This window comes from Lonchura striata, chromosome 19 (genome assembly GCF_050655825.1).
Source record: "Lonchura striata isolate lonStrDom1 chromosome 19, ASM5065582v1, whole genome shotgun sequence".
NCBI classification, from domain to species: domain Eukaryota; kingdom Metazoa; phylum Chordata; class Aves; order Passeriformes; family Estrildidae; genus Lonchura; species Lonchura striata.
The window spans coordinates 1,071,923-1,086,667 of NC_140721.1; positions in this window are offsets into that span (position 1 = coordinate 1,071,923).

The window sequence follows — 14,745 nt, forward strand, 5'->3', positions numbered from 1 at the left end:
TGAGGCTGGGAACTTTAGCACAGCCAATGCTCCCTGCACTCCCTCCACATGCTGACCCCTCTGGTATCCTTCAAACTGGGAAAGTTCCCCCATCACCAGTTGTTACAGGAATTTGCCCAGCTCGGCTCATCAGCCTTGGCCCATCTGGCAAACAGCAGCCCAGGGCTGCAGGTGCCTTTGTGCTCACATCTCCCCTCTGCCATAGGGCAGAGCTGTTGGGAGTACCAGGTGGCGTTTGCCTCTGCCGAGCAGACAGGGCCATCTGCAAAGGATCTCCAGCCCAAAGGCGCGGGTGCAGTGCCCCGAGGCTCCCAGCTCAGCAGGGCGGTGCAGTCGGCTGTGCTAACTCGGGGGCGCTCACAGGATTGCATCAGTCAGTGCTGTCAGCTCCCTCTCCTCAGACAATGTGCTTCGGGTATTGGCTGCACGGAAGGTCAGTTTGTGCTAGGAAAACAAACCTAGCATTGCCGCTTGCTGCAGCACTGAGCGAGTGCTGGGAATAGCCTCTGACAGGAGACATTTTGCCTTGTTAAGTGTTGTTACTGTGATGTGGTCAAAGCATTTTGACCCAGCTTTTAGCAGGCCGGGCTTAATGCACTTCTTTTTCCACACAGTGATGTGCAGAGGGACTAATCGAGATTGGCTTCTGATTGCATTAGTCATTCTGTCATTCCACAGACAGCTCCCAGTCCAAACCAGTAACTGTCCTGGGGAGTGAGGCATGCAGGTAGGAGTGGGCTGTGCTCTCAGCATGGAGCTGAGGCACACAGAGTTCTGCTCCACAAGCTGTGCAGTCTGCCTGTAGGAAAGCACTGGGTACAGCAAGGCACCTTGTGTGGCTCCCTAATAAAGTATTTATTTTTTTCAAATAGATGTCATAGAAGGGTAAAGGTGTTAGTGATAATTAAGTCCCTGCCTGATTGGGGAAAATAATCTTACAATGGAAGTGCCAAGCTGTGGCATGAACTCATTGGCTGATTAGACACCAACAAAAGGTTCTCAGGAACGTCTTTCTCATTAGAAATGCTTTGTTTGGAGCTTGTTACCTCAGTCAGGTTATCCAGGCTCTTGCAGTCAGCACAATCTGGCATTCCCGAACACAGTAGCTTTGCTCCTAGAGAAACAATTGGGAATTGCAGAGGGGAAGGAAAAGTAAAGTTATGCATTAGCAGCTGAGCTGAGAAAAGAACACAGAGGGTTGCATTTGGGCAAGTGAGAAATCCCCACATGGCTTGCAGTGTGCTGGGTGTGCCAGGGAATTTCATGCCTTCCAGAATATTCCCAAGGGTCCCAAGTGTACATGGGTTTTTTTCCTAAATGGATATCGTTAGAACGACACAGCCTTGCTTCCCTGGAGACACTAGAAAAGCAACCAAGAAGTGCCTAATTAAGGCATAATTTATTTTCTCTTCTGCAGCAGCTACTGCTATTCTGTTAGACAGATAAAGCAGCACATTAGAAAGCCGCATAAACTGTGCTGCCAGGGAAACCTGACTTTGGTTCTTGTTTCCTTTCTTCCTTTAATCCCACATATGGTATCCCTGCTGAGAGCAGACTGGTAGGAGCTTGTGAATAATGGAGAGGGGTGATACTGAGCAAAGTCATCCCAATGCACATCTGCTGCACACAGTGTTTGTATTTAACCCTTTCTTTTTAACAGGTGCTTCTAAGGTAGGAAGTTGCATGCATAGAAATTGAAACTATACGACAAGAAGAAATAGCCTACCAGAGATACATAAATAGTAAACACCTGCTAGGTTTGGATTTTTTTCCCCAGGGTATCTATTTTCTAGAATGAAGTGGTCATCCTAGACAGGCCCATCAAGATGCAAGGCAGGGTTAGTAAGTGGTGCAGTAGCCTGGAACAAGGGTGGGCTCCTCAGAGACCGGTGCAGCTCAGGTTCCTCTTCCTGCATGTTAAAGAAGCAAAATCTACCATGTAGAAAGGTGAAGAAAAGAGGGCTCTGAGGAGAGGCTGTGCTGATAAAGGCTGGGTTTGGAGGCAGCATGCTCTGGAGAGGACAGCAGAGGAGAGGAAGGCAGAACTGGCTGCCTCCTCCTTGTGTGCTACATGTAGCTCTGGGCACATCTCACAGGTGATCTTTTGATCTCCTTGTAAACTGGAGCTGATAGAACTTACCTAACTGTCTCTTTCACAAGGTTTTGGAGAAGGTTGGTTATTTTATTAGGAGCAATTTATCATGATGACTCCTATGTAGAGTACTTTTTGGAGGAATCCCTAGTAGGCAAGCTCTAAACTTGCCTTTAGACATGAGTGCTGTTCAACGTCTTGCAGGACCTGGGAAAGGCAGGGAGGAAAGCATCTTCCTGAAGCTGTGGGCTGTTGGCAGAGCTGAAAAGTGGACTGCAGCTGTTCCATCTGGGAAATGCTCTGTGAGTGTGGAATGATACAAGAAATTGTTGACCCTGAAAATCAGGAAACAGGCTGGACTGGCTCATCCCTCATGTGACTGGGCACTCCCTTCTGATTATTACCTAGGGCTGTGTTAGCAAAGAACAGGAATGCAGTCAGGGTGTCACAGAAGGCTCTGACCTGGGCTCTCCAGATGTGTGCTGGATGGTCACAGCACCTCCCTGCTACTCTTGAGAGCTGCAAAAACTGAGATGAAAGGCAGAGTATCATGCTGCAACTCCAGCAGAAGCTTATCTGCACACAGAAACAATGCTCATAGGTCAGCTCTTCATACCAGTTTTGTGATTAAAATTATTTGGAAAAGAGGAAAAAATGAAGGGATTATACACATTAAATCCTCCTGACCTGGGCTGTAGAAGATGTGTTTAATTTGGTAAGTTCTCATGGCCTTTGGCGCTCATGAGCGCGATGACTGCTACAAGGCTGAATCCTGGGAATCAGAACCCACTGGATCCTGGCTGGCTAAAACTTTCTCTCCAGCTTGCAGTACTATTTCACTCTTATAACTGAAATTGAATCCCTTTTATCTTTGCCAAATCCCAGACTCCATATCCATTTACTTCAGCACACAGAAGGTAAAGGGATCTCTTCCCATGAATCTTGCTCTAAGCTCATAGAGTTGGTGTTTTCCAAGGCTCTTAGAATTGGACCCATTTTCCTCATGGAAGGATCCTGGTTCTTAGACATCTGTAGCAGAAAAGCTTTAGCCAGTAAAGAACTTGCCCAGCCTTCAGCCTACTCTGCAGGAGTTCTGGGAAAGGCTGAGTTACTGCCGTGGGAGGGTTGTGCCAGCTCACGCATGGAAGTGAGACTTGTAAATCGAGGCTGGGAGTCCCAAGGGCAGTACAGATTCCCCAACTGCTTGTGGAAGCAGTTGTGATCACTGTACTTTCCCTCACACATGGAACAGCTTATACATGAAGATAGGAGAAACAAAAAGCCGCTGGCAAAAAGAGACAACAAAAGCCTTCAGGAGACACTCTCTTATCTGCAGTTTGCACTCAAATAACCTGAAATGGCTGCTTATCTGTATCAACAATGGAGTTCTTACCGATTTAAAAGTGGAAAAAATAAACCTCAACAACCCAGCCCTAGGAGGGCCTATTGAGTTACTCAGATAATTATTCTGCAGTGATGTCAGGAAGAGAGCAATGATGAGGTCATAGGAAAATTGCAGTGCTTTTCTGCCACTGGGAATGACGGATCTGTCTTCTGAAGTCAGGTGAAAATTTGAAATATTGACATGTTTGGGTTGTGCAAGGCTGAGATCTCACCACTTGGAAATCACAGTAAAATGGTCACCAATATTCGCACAGAATGGGGCTGTTTAAAGATGCTGGGATAAAGGAGTGTGAGCACTTCTGTGCTGTAATAGTAGTTTCAGAACACATGCCAGCTCGCAGCTCGCAGTGCTCCTTGCAAACAAGGAGCACTGATGTTAGAGTAGTGCTTATTTCCTGTTCCCTGTGGACTTCATCCAATGCCTCAAAGTCTTGCAAAAGCTCCCAGCTGACTGTGTCCAAACCAATGCTGTTTTTGTCCAAACCAAGGCATGACTTTTATGCCGTTCTCCCCCAGTTTCATGCAGAGCATCCTCCCGTGAGCCAGGGAGGGACACAGACTCACTGAATTTATCAGAAGCTAAAAGATATGGTCACACCTGAAAGTCAGCATTTTATGTCACTTTTCGTGATATCCCCTGTGCCTTGAAGTGACACAAGAGGGAGAAAACAGCTGCCCAGAAATATTGTGCAATTCTGCATTTTCTCCCAGTCCGGGAAATTACTTAAGTAAGAAACGGAGCCGGTTGGGCCAATGTGTTTATTGCTGCTTGTTTTGGCGTGCAGCCAGTACCCAGATGAAGCCGGTCCCCCGGGGCTGTAAATCCCTGCTCTCCTCCTGGCACAGCGGCACCGGCTCTGGTTCCGCAGCAGCAGCGATGCCAGATGGTCCTGAGGCTGGAGCTCCGTTTCGTAACAGACGGGGGGCTCCCGGCGGCAGGCTCGGGGTACCCCGTGACAGACTGGGGGGCTCCCCGGAGGCTGCCCGGCGCTCTCTGGACGCTGCGGCCGGCGCTGGGCTGTCCCTTGTCCCCTCGCAGCCCGGGCTGCAGCGGCACCTGCCCGGCGCTCTGGTGCCCTCTGCAGCCACCGGGCCGGCCCGGGGAGCGGGGCCGGGGCTCCTGCGGGGACTGCAGTGAAAATCGCTAATCCTGACGGCGACAGCTGTTTTCGTTAGATTAACTTCACACGCTGGTGCTCCCCCGGCCCGAGCCGCCGCCTGCGAGAGAGGGAGTCGTGCGGCCACGGATGTGACTTCTGTAAAACAACCTGGAGACAGATCCTTCTGCTCTGTAGCTGAGCCGCGGGCAGCACAGATGAGGGACCGGCATGCTTTTGATGCACATAAATCAAGAGCAGTCCTGGAGAATAACAGCAGCATAACCACGCTGAGAGCCAGCCCCCTTGTGCTCCCTGTCCTCTTGCCCCTTGTGTCCAAGGGCTGTTTCATGCACAAGGAACATTTACAGTGGGGGCAAACACAAGCTGCTTCCCGCAACATCGAGTTCTGCTTACACAAGCCTCTTGCATCTCCTGTGGACCTATCATCTATGAACCTAAATATTCTGCTCTTCATTATGCTATGCATTTATTCATGGCTTTGCCCTGGGAGCCTGAGTTGTGGTCTGTCTCCCCATTGTTTGAATTACTAAGGAATATAGTTACGGATAGATCCAGAATAAGAAAATGATGCTTGTCCCAAAACATTTAAAACCTATGCTTGTATGTGTTATAAAATAGCAGAGGTGTGTATAATTTCTTAACAGACTCACTGCATAAATCTTTGTCGTAAATCTACTTTCTCTCACAGTTTGTGAGAGTGTATGGTTTCTGGATGTGGGCATGATGAAATTAAATACATTCCTAGTGATTGAGAGCAACCTGAAGGGACCTACCCAGTCCAGAGCTGAAATGGGGAGGTAAATATGGTAAATATGGTAAATATGGGGAGTGACCTCAGACCATCTCAACTACACAGTAACAATGCTAATGAGACACTGTTTCAGGTGGCTGTTTTATGGAATTGGGTCTTATCACTGGAGTCCTGTGCAGTTACATAGTCTCTGTTGGAGAACTTTGGTTTCAGGTCTTCCCCTTCCTTGTTTTCCTGTTGTTGAAGTCATTATTTTTATTTTAAACTCAGCTATTCAAAAATCATTGCTAATGTCCTGCATTGCAGTATCCTACTTTCCTCAAAGGTTCAGTTGCCAGTAGGAATTGACTTTGATATTCTTGGCACAGCTTTGTCTGGAGCTCCTGTGTAGGTCAGAGCATCTCTGTTCTGGAAAAGGAGCTCGTAGGAGTGGCTGCTGCTTAAGCCCAGGTGTTGTGCAAGCTCAGAGGAAGAGGATGTTGGATCTCTTGGGCCCAGCTCAGCTCTTTGAAGTCACTTCAGGCTGGCGGCCAGCTGTCAGCCGTGCAGGGCTCTGCAGGAATCTGTAGCAGGCAGATGTGTCATTCAGCAGCCCCAATGGATGTCCTGTGCCCCCAGGCACTCCTGGCATCACTTCTTTCCTATGGAGCCAGAGTTTTGTGGCACCCTGGGGAATCCTGCAGTTAAATCCCCTCTGTGTCAGTGCTGCGGAATCCTGACTGGAAGATTCTTCCTGATGTGTGTTCTGAATACTGCTTGAAAAGAGCCTCTGCTGAGCCTTAGTCTGAGCAAAATGCTCTTGCTTCTCTCAGACCATTAAAATAGCTCCTCTCAGTAATGATAATTTCATGGCAGGTAAAAATAAATAGGGAAAAATAAATAAGACACAGGAAAAGTGCTTTATGATGAGAAAGCATCCTAACAGAGACCTTAAAAATGGGGCAATTTCAGAACAAGATTTGCCTTTCTTGGAAGTCACTGGCTCAGCTAAATGCTGGATTTGGCCTTGAATACAAAGTGAGAATTCCCTCACAGTTTCTGTGAACACAGACAAGATCTAACCTTTTGGTGTTTGGCCACAACAGCAAAAGTTGGTTCCTGTGGCCAGAAACCCTGTTGACTCCAAACAGCAGTGAGGACAGTGCTGGTGCCGAGGGACGGGGTTGAATTTTCCTGCATGCTCAGCTGACCTTTTGGCACCCAAGAAAACCCTAGATTTTCTGTAGGGCTCAGTACCCAGGGCTGCATCTCCTCCCAAGCTCAGTCTGAGCAGGCCCTCAGCCGTGCCTGCTGGACCCTGGGGGATGTGGAGCACACCCCTTTGGCTGGACCATGGTCTGTGGTGAGTTCAACCCCAAACAGTGCTGGGGACAGCTCATTGCTGGGAGAGGAGCGCAGCAGCCAGCAAGGAGCCAGGTATTTTATTGCAAACTGAAACTTCAGGGCAGTTTTGGCATCCAAGAAGACTGACCCTGCTTAGCCATGAGGAGATTTCGTGCCCTGTAATCCCACATTGATCTGGATTACTTTTTTATTTAAAGAAACTGACCTCCAGTAGACACAGCAGGTCTCTCTGGCCCAGCAAGCAAGTCCTGAGCATAAGAACAGAAAGAAGGGTTCTAAGAGATAAAAAAAAATGGTGGAGACCACTATTGTGCCTCAATAAAAAGGCCAAGGAGTGCAGAAGAGCAGTGTCTTCCAAAGGTCTTAACATTTTATTAGTAGATTAGCTAGTAGTAGTTTAGCTAGTAGTTTAGCTAGTCTTGTTCATTCTTTTTCTGAATTAGTAAGTTAAGGGTCACCAAATACTCAGCACATTTGCTTAGAAACAGAGCATCATTAAAATGTTGCCTTCTCTTTCCAGCAGGCAGCCTCATTTCTTTTAGGTTTAAAGAAAATGCAGACCTCCATAATGCAGTTTTAACCAAGCAAAGCTGTGCTTACATCTCTGGCGTGACACTCCACGTGCGACTCTGTGTAAAGTACCCAGCTCCTCTGTGTTTCAAATTTATTCCAGAACTTCTCCACCTCCCAAAGGTGTTCTGGTGTCAAAGCAGGTGATGCTTAGATGTGTTATGAATGAGGCCATGAGGGTCATGACATGCAGGAGTAAATGGAAGGTGAGAATGTCCAAGGCACAGGTGCTCAGGCACCGTTTGCCCTGACTCTCAGTGCATGCCATGTAGGTCACCCAAGATCCCCTCCCTCTCTCATGCATTTTCCTGTCTTGCACCAAAAAAGCCTGGACTGTAAACTCAGGCACTGCTCACTTAACTGTCCTCATCTCTGTAACAGAAGTCAGAAAACACTCCCCGTTAAAGTTCCGCTCTAGGCTTCCTCCTAAGAATAGCCCTTGGGTTGTGTGTGTGCTCGCGACACCATTTCCTACCTGCTATTCCTGGAGCTGCCTTCCTGACCACGAGCACGCTCCGGGGCAGCCCCTCCCAAATACACTCCCTTAAGTAGCCTGCTGAAAGAGGAATGCTGGGTGTGATGTTGTGAGCCCGAGGTCACTTTGTCAGCGAGGAAGAGGCCCTTGTCCCAGTTGTGGGTGTGATGACCACAGGGTGAAACACAACATTGTCACTACAGTGTTCCAAGAGACCCTGCATTCCTACCCTGGCAGTTCTACTACTGCCTCCTCATACTGCCAGCATTTCCTACTCCTCCTTTCTTACCAGAGCTGTAACTTTCCATCCCTGGGAAGTGTTTGATTCCAGAATCTAAGTGATGGTATCCCTTGAAAAGCAACAAACCCATTGCTCCTGCAGCAGCTACTGGACAGTTTCCTCAGTGGTCCAGGGAGGGGTGGTGTTAGAATGGGAGATACAGTTCTGAGCTCCACATCTGCAGTCACTGCTGCAGTGTTTTCATTTAAAAGCCCCATTGCCAGGACTTACATGGGTTCATGTAATCCTCAGATTTCACTTTAATAACAAAAAGCAAGGAAATTCTTCAGGACTCCTGGAAAAAAAAAAAAAAAAAAAGGCAAAAAAAAAAAAAAAAAGCATGCAGGTATTTAACAGGTCATACATAAGACAGTGGGAATTGAGGCACCACGAGGTTAAGGCTATTTGAAACAAGAAGCTGACTGCAGAGATGGAACTGGAATCAAGTTACCTGTGTCTTAAATCCAGTTTTCCCACATCTGCTGTGCTGGAAAAGGAGCTGTTAGCTTTGGAGCAGTGAGAGATGTTGTTTGCAAGGCTCGGGTTCAGGATGGGGAGCAAAACAAAACCTCGAGATGTTGAAATTGCAACAAAACCTCAATTCTTTAACAAAATGTCATCTCTGTGTGACAAAGTTGCTATGAAGCTGGAAGCCTGTGAAGTGGTGACTGGTGGCTTCATTGTGTTTGGGACAATTTCAGAAAGCCATTCTTCATTACTTGCTCAAAGAGCAGTTTTTCCAGTCTTCATTAAGCCAGGAATCAGTCTGGTCTTCCCAGAAGTGATGAAAATAAGCAGGTTTAGCGGGAACTCTGCTGACTCTTCCCAGTAAAAGGACTCCGCAGTGCAGCCCCACCAAAGAGCCGCAGGATTGTTCACAGGCCCAGGGAAACACGGCTGCAGATGTCACGTGAGGAGCTTCGGAAGAGGAAACCAAGTGTTGATAGATGCAAGTCTTCACGCTCTGGTGACTCACACAAGTGTATCAAGACAGGCCTGGAAAGCTGAGCTAATTTGTCATTTCCTTCCTCTTCCTCTCCCAGGACAGCGGTTCACAGGGGGCCCCTCTGACCTTTAGCCTCTGAAGGATGAGAGACTGACGGAGGTGAAAGAGCTGGCAGAGGTGTGTGTTCAAGAAAAGAAAGCATCAAAGGCTTACATTTATTTGCTTTTCTGGCACTCCTCGTGTTTCATGCATTGGCTCTTTCCTAATTAAAGCAGGAGAAACAAAAGAAGTCCGAGGTTTGTCTCCCAGCCTTGGCAGAACTCTTTCATGCTCAGTGCTGCTGTTTGCAGTGTACACAAGCAGCTCCTGCTGATGAGAGCACAGCACCCCGATGAGAAAGAAATTCCCGCCCAGCTCATTTTCTTTCTCTAATGCTGACAAATTCGACCTGCAGCAGGAAGCCAGGGACTGGTGTGATGCAGAGTGGAGGTGCTGCAGGAATCTCCCCTCCAAATCCGGGCTAAACTGTGGATCCCCCTGCAAACACTCCCGTGGGGGTTATTGCAGGCTGGAGGAGCCGCTTTGCTCCTCTCTGGCCTCCGGGTCTGCCTTCCTGCAGAACACGGAGAGCCAGGTGAGTGCCAGGGCTGCCTGCCAGGAGTGAGGAGCCATCGGGATCGGGGCGGGGCGGGGCACGTGCCCAGGTGTGCAGAGCCGCGCGTGCCCGGTGTGCAGAGCCGCGCGTGCCCAGGTGTGCAGAGCCGCGCGTGCCCAGGTGTGCAGAGCTGCGCGTGCCCAGGTGTGCAGAGCCGCGCGTGCCCCGGTGTGCAGAGCCGCGCGTGCCCGTTGTACAGAGCCGCGCGTGCCCCGGTGTGCAGAGCCGCGCGTGCCCGTTGTACAGAGCCGCGCGTGCCCAGGTGTGCAGAGCCGCGCGTGCCCAGGTGTGCAGAGCCGCGCGTGCCCGTTGTACAGAGCCGCGCGTGCCCGGTGTGCAGAGCCGCGCGTGCCCAGGTGTGCAGAGCCGCGCGTGCCCAGGTGTGCAGAGCCGCGCGTGCCCGTTGTGCAGAGCCGCGCGTGCCCAGGTGTGCAGAGCCGCGCGTGCCCAGGTGTGCAGAACCGCGCGTGCCCAGGTGTGCAGAGCCGCGCGTGCCCGTTGTACAGAGCCGCGCGTGCCCAGGTGTGCAGAGCCGTGCGTGCCCGGTGTGCAGAGCCGCGCGTGCCCAGGTGTGCAGAGCCGCGCGTGCCCGGTGTGCAGAGCCGCGCGTGCCCAGGTGTGCAGAACCGCGCGTGCCCAGGTGTGCAGAGCCGCGCGTGGCCAGGTGTGCAGAGGCGCGCGTGCCCAGGTGTGCAGAGCCGCGCGTGCCCAGGTGTGCAGAGCCGCGCGTGCCCGGCAGAGGGCGCCGCACACCCGGCAGGTGCCCGCACGCGCCGGGGATTTGGGGTTGGTGAAGGATTTGGGGTTTGGGGAAGGAGTTTGGGTTTCCTCCCCTTCCTGCCCTCCAAGGCCTTTCTCTTCAGGCACGAGGGTACAGCAACAAGCCAAACCAATTGCGGCTTTCCAGGAGGAGTTGCTCAGGTCATTTGGCACAGTGAAAACTCGTCAGGACGCCCGCAGGATCAGGGCTGGTGCGGGGCTGCCACCTCACTCTCCGGGCGCTAGAGGATGCTGAGCCTGTCAAGGCATGAGGCCTTCAAAATAATGTGGTGCCTCGGTACCTCTGGATTGTGGTACAGAACTAATTAGAGATCTCGTTCTCAAATGTTTCTCTAGAAATACAACAGAATTTTGCTCCTCTTGCTTTGAGAAGGGATCCAGCTCAGATCACTTTGCTCTGGAAATTGAACATTTAAGAGCATTGGTCCTTGGTGTGAAACCACAAGACCAGAGTTTAAAAGAGCAGAGAAAATCAAAGCAGCAGCAGAACTGCATCTGTGCTGAATAAAGGAAAGCCTCTTGGAACAGGTCTTGCAGACTGACCATAAGGAACTGCATTTATGTTTGACATTTGTTTGGAAAGTGTGATGGGCCTGTGCCAAAGGGACTTTCTAACGACATCAGGGAGGAAAACCAGATTCTGAGGTTGGCCACAGTTTTTAGAATCCCTTTCTGTGCCTCATTTATTTACCTCTAAGTGAGGGATTATGTTTTCTGTTCACATCTTTGACTCTTGTCTGTTTAATTTAGGAGTTGTTTGGATTAGAGTGACTTCTTTAATAAAGGCTTGGATGCTACTGTAGTGCACAAATGAAGATAATTCAAACATTTCCAGGTTCCCATAAATATTCCAAATGTTATTATCTTTAAATTTCTCCATAAAGGCTACTGAGTTATGTTTTGTTTAAAGTGTGATTTAAGATAATTGGTTAGTCAGAATACTGATTTGTTTCTGAATAATAAGTAGCTAATAATATCTGCTGTTGAAGCCAAGAACTATTATAGATTCAAGGAAAAAAATAAACTAGAAAAAAAAAACCTCAACACCATATTACTTATGAATTACTAGGCGGAAATTATACTAAAAAGAGGAAACCCTTCTCACTACACCACAGTGCGCAGAATGTCTTTCCAGACAATGTTTGAGGATCCCCGTTCAGGGGAGTCTGGGGGCTGCTGCTGGTTTAGTTTCCTTGGGCAAAGAGCTCCATAGGAAAAGAGTAATTTCAGAAGTTCTCCATCTACACAGATGGACATCTTGAATTCATTTCTGTTGCAGTCTACTGCCAAAAAAGCTCATGATCTGGCCCGGGTACAATGCTGTGGACAGTGGCAGTTCTGTTTGAATCGAGCCCTCTTGTGTCTGATGGTGCAGCTGAGCTGCACGGAGCCCATTCCTCACATGGGTGAGGCTGGGCAGGGTCTGACCCCGCTCTGGGGCTGCTGGGCAGTGCCAGGGCTGTGCTGGGCAGGGTCTGGCCCTGCAGTGTGTGTGTGTGACTGGCCAGGCCTGGGGCTGTGCTGGTGTTCAGGGGTTCCAGCAGAAGCTGCAACACTTGTGTTGGCCAAATGCCATCCTGGCAGCTCTTCACCAAACACAAACCTGTGAGCAGGTCAGTCCACTTTTAGCTTCTCTAATGTCTCATATCCAGTGGATACAGTCAATAATCCTGGGGATGCCAAGGGGTCTTTGCACCTTCCCCTAGGAGGTAAATGCCCTCCCAGTTGCTGCCTTCCTAGTGCAGTATTGTCACTGTGCAAGCACTGGGCTTTTCCCAGGCTCCAGAATAACCCCTGGCAGGGAGTTGGGCACCACTGCATGTGAGTTACACACACACACATGGAGGGAGGCACTCACCCCCACATCAACCCACAGAGATATACATGTGTGGATCTCAAAGTTCCCTTGCTTTATTGCAAGCCTTTGCTATGAATATGCTTCATTAGAGCCCGGTCAGTTGTTGCTCAGATTATTGCCATGATGGACTCTGTTTAATTAGATTTTTATTTGTAATGTTGTGCTGGAGTAAAGTCAGGAAGGGATTCGCTAGGCAGCAGATCAAATTCATCTATGAGAGCACTGAGGTCAGTGCTCTTTTGGAATCAGTGTGAAGGAAACCATGTGGCAAGTTCAAATCTCCCTTAGAGGCCAGGTGGCCTTGGGGCGGTGTCACAGACCTGTTGGAAGGCAGGGAGGGGACTTTCTCAGCTGCTCCTTTTCCTTACGTGCCAGTGACCTCACACAAACCAGCACAGCTCTCTGGGCAGCAGCAAACACATATCTCAGTCTTGTGACATGCCACACTGGGACCAAAGTTCTGCCCAAACTCTTCTCACTGCTGTTATCTGCAGTGGACCTTGGAATTTTTTTTTTCTCTGATGCAATTAAGATGAAGCAATATTTTAAATCTTTCTTCTGGACTTGTTCCTTCTGCAGTGACCACAAGGAGCTGGTCATAATTAATACATATCATCAAAAACCCCAATTGCTCCTGGGCAGCTGTCCCAGAAGGTGTGACTTTACACTGTTAATAACATACACTGACAGATTTTTCCCCATCTAATTTCAGTTTAAATTTTCCATCCTGGCATTTATTCTGGTACAAGTTTAATTACAATTGCTGTTATATCAGGAAGCAGATTGAGATAGTCTTCCCAAATTAAGTGCTTGCCTTTTGAAGCAGGAGAGGAGAGGAGCATCAGTGAAACCCTAGTGGCATGGTTAAATGCTCTCCATGAGCTACCTGGGTTCATCAGGAGGGGCAGTGGTCCTTAGCTGCACAGCTGTAAGATGGAGCTGTGTGTCAGGCACCTGAGGAGGTGGGCAGATCTCTCCAATTAAATGGGAGAAGTTCCTCCCCTTAGTGTGCAGGGGGAGTTTGTGTAGGCTGAGAAGTGAACTCAAAGAGGGAGAGGGGATTATGATTTCTGCCATGGAACCCCAGTTATTAGAGCCCGTAAATAAATGTTTTTCTCCTTGATGCAACAAAGCTCTCAGCCAGCTGTAATAAAAGTGAGCATTCAGAAACTTCTAATCTCATGTTAGAAACAAATCGTATCTGCCCCAGAACTTCTGTCTGGAATTAGCTGGTTACACAAAGTATAACCTTGCTGATAACTAACAGTGTTATCATGACTTATCTGAAGTTTACTCTGGCTTTCTAGTACATCAATAATTAGAGCTGTTCTGATCCAGCTCATTGCAGTGAGATTTGGGTGTAGAGCAGTATTTATAAAACAAACTTGTCCTTGTGCAGAAGCCAGCATCCCACAGAAACGCTGCTTGCCTTACTCAGGTGGTTCTAATCTGAAATAATTACTTGATAAACAGTTTCTGCTTGACACCTCAGATTTCCCATGGGATCTTACAGAACCTCTGTCTTTTATGAGATTATTGTAATATATAAGTTAAAGGTCCTGGGATTCATCCACCCTATTTCTAAAGTGCTCCAATGGAAGTCCTCATCTAGCACTGAAACAACAAACCCCACACAATACTTAGCCGTGTTACTCAGTCTTGAGTCAACTAAAATGCCATATATGAATGCAGAAAATAAAGTTTTCAGAGCATTCCAGAGAAACTTCCTCATGGCTGAAGCTCCAGTTTTCTCTTGGACTTTGCTTCTCCCCATCACTGTTTCAGACAGCCACGGCAGGCAGTGCCTCAGGCACAGGCCACTCTGTCCCCTGTCCTTGCATCCTGAGCCCTCCTTTCCCCTGCCCCTCACCGGAGGACCAGCCTGGATGGCCTCGTGGGGGATGCAGCTCTTTTGTAGCTCCGTGGTGGTGTCCTTTGCTTGTTCCCTTCCCCCTGACAGCAGGTACTGAACACCAGCTGGGAGCAGCCATGTGCCTCGCCCTGCTGAAGGGCCCAGCTTTGTGCTGAGATCACAGCTGGGGATCAGGCCTCACCTTGTGGTGTCCCACCATGGCAGGAAGAGGCTTGTAAACGTGGTACATTATTATAAATAACCTCCCTAATGAGGAAAGCTTGTGTACTTGGTTTAACACTATCATTTGTGTCCTGGGAGAAAGGTTAGAGCAAACAGAGGAACTCTTGCAGGCAGAGCTGGGAGAAGCAGCTTTCAGAAGAGGTGGTGAAAGGGGAAGCTGGGATGTTGCTTTCTTCTTCCACTTCCATAAATCAGAGCTTCTGGTGAACACAACCTGAGGGAACCCTTTAGTAAGCCTCTCCTGCAAGACCCCACACTGAAGTCCTACTTGCTGACCCAAGGCTGGAACTGTGATCTTGCACAAACAGGCTCATGGCAAGCCCAGCTTTTAGCTCAGCTCATGAAGGTGCTTAAATAAGCAGATTTGCAGCTCA